Source organism: Rhincodon typus, chromosome 3 (assembly GCF_021869965.1).
Source record: "Rhincodon typus isolate 14 chromosome 3, sRhiTyp1.1, whole genome shotgun sequence".
NCBI classification, from domain to species: Eukaryota; Metazoa; Chordata; class Chondrichthyes; order Orectolobiformes; family Rhincodontidae; genus Rhincodon; species Rhincodon typus.
The window spans coordinates 127,236,745-127,239,138 of record NC_063334.1 but is presented as its reverse complement, the minus strand read 5'-3'; the positions used below and the strand labels follow the sequence as shown (position 1 = coordinate 127,239,138).

The 2,394-nt window shown below is 47.8% G+C and overlaps 1 protein-coding gene across 1 annotated transcript in view; it reads left to right on the top strand.

Moving 5' to 3' along the window:
- The window catches only part of LOC109921516 (sperm flagellar protein 2-like), a 149,957-nt gene that overhangs the window by 58,526 nt on the left and 89,037 nt on the right, over positions 1-2,394 (top strand). The gene's annotated exons all lie outside the window — the stretch shown is intronic.

Genomic DNA, 2,394 nt, shown 5'->3' with positions numbered 1-2,394 from the left:
ATAATTTCTGAGGGTCACTGTCCCTGAGGGTCACTGTCCCTGGGTCATAATTTCTGAGGGTCACTGTCCCTGAGGGTCACTGTCCCTGGGTCATAATTTCTGAGGGTCACTGTCCCTGGGTCACAGTTTCTGAGGGTCACTGTCCCTGGGTCACTGTCCCTGAGGGTCATGCTGTCCGAGGGTTACAGAGACTGGTCATGCAAAGTGACTGCCGAGTACCCAGTGCTGGGGAGGGGCTTTTCCTTCCAACAGCCGCATCTAAATGGGAGGCAAGCTTTACCAAAGTGTGTGCTTTGGTGAGCATCGGGCTCTGCTCAGGAGGATGAGTGACATTAAGGTCTTTCCTTTTTTTCAGTTACTGGAGGGATAGTATTGGCAATTAGTGAAGTGGTCTGCTCTTCCTGTGTGATGTGGGAGGTCAGACTGGGTGTGCACCTGCAGCTCCTCTCAGAATGCAGGCGTTGGTTGGAGCAGCAGTTGGACTCACTGAGGAGCGTACAGCAGGCAGGAAGTTGTGTAGATGATGTAGTCAATTCAAAGGTTCGCCCAGATATAGGACAGGCAGACAATGCAAGAGTCCCCTCTCAAACAATTGTACCATTTAGAATACTGTTGGAAGTGACAGCCTCTTCGGGGAAAGCAGTAGCAGCAGGTAGATCAGTCACACCATGATTAAATCTATGGTACAGCAGGGAGGGCCGAACAGCAGGCAGGCAGCAGTGATAGGGGACTCTATAGGCAGGGGCACAGCTGTGTATTTCTACGGCTGTGAGCAAGAGTCCAGGATGATAAGTGGGGCTAGCGCTAAGGGAGAAGCTGGAATCAGATGTAATGGTGTTACAGTTGAGTGAAGGTAACTACAGAGACATGAGGGAGGAACGGGCCAGAGTTGATTGGAAAGGGAGCCTAACAGGGAAGACAGTGGAGCAGCAATGACAGGAGTTTCTGGGGGTAATTCAGGAGGCACAGCAAAAATTCATCCCAAGGAAGAATAAACATTCTGAGGGGAGGACAAGGAAGCCATGGCTGACACAGGAAGTCAGGGACAGCATAAAAGTAAAAGAAAAAGCATAGAATGTGACCAAGATTAGTGGGAAGTCACAGGATTGAGAAGCCTTTAAAAACCAGCAGAGGATAACTAAAGTAGCAATAAGGGAACAGAAGACGAAATATGAGGGTAAGCTAGCTAGTAATATAAAAGGAGATTGCAAGAGTTCTTTTTTAAGATATATAAAGGTAAGAGAAAGGCAAGAGTGGACATTAGACACCAGAAAATGTGGCTGGAGAAGTAGTAACAGGGAACAGAAATGGAGAAACTGAATAGGTACTTTGCATCAGTTTTCATGGTGGAAGACACCAGCAGCATACCAGAACTTCGAGACAGTTGGGGCAGAGGTGAGTGTAGTGGCCATCACTAAGGAGAAGGTGGTGGGGAAGCTGAAAGGTCTGAAGGTGGATAAATCACCCAGAGCGAATGGACTACACCCCAGAGTTCTGAAGGAGATAGCTGAGGAGATTGTAGATGCATTGGTGGTGATCGTTCAGGAATCACTGGAGGCAGAGAGGGTCCCATTAGACTGGAAATTCGCTAAGGTAACACCCCTGTTTATGGAGGGAGGGAGGGAGGCAGAAGGCAGGCGGTTATAGGCCTAGGAGTCTATAGAAGGCGATGGCCTAGTGGTATTATTGCTGGACTGTTAATCCAGAGACCCAGATAATGTTCTGGGGACCCGGGTTTGAATCCTGCCACGGCAGATGGTGGAATTTGAATTCAATAAAATATCTGGAATTAAGAATCTAACGATGACTGTGAATCCATTGTCGATTGTCGGGAAAAACCCACCTGGTTCACTAATATCCTTTAGGGAAGGGAACTGCTATCCTTACCTGGTGTGGCCCACATGTGACTCCAGACCCATAGCACTGTGGTTGATCTGCCCTCTGGGCAATTAGGGATGGGCAATAAATGCTGCTGGGTCAGTGATGCCCTCATCCCGTTAATGAATTTTTAAAAAAGGCCAGTTAGCCTGACCTCGGTCATTTCAGAATCCATTATTGAGGATGAGTTTGCAGAGTACTTGGAAGTACATGGTCATCACCATCATCACTGGCAGTCCCTCGCAGATGAGGATGACTTTCTTCCTCGCTCAGAGTGAGACTGTAGGTGGCTGTGCAGACCAATGTGGTCTGTTACACTGGATGCGCATGATTAAAATAGGGTGGAATCAAGCAAAGCTTTGTCATGGTGAGGTCATGCCTGACAATCCATTAGAATTCTTTGAGCAAGTTAGAGAAAGGAGAGCCAGAGGATGTGATCTATTTGGATTTGCAGAAGGCCTTTAACAAGGTACTGCACTGGAGTCTGCTAAATAAGACAAGAGCCCATGGTGTTAG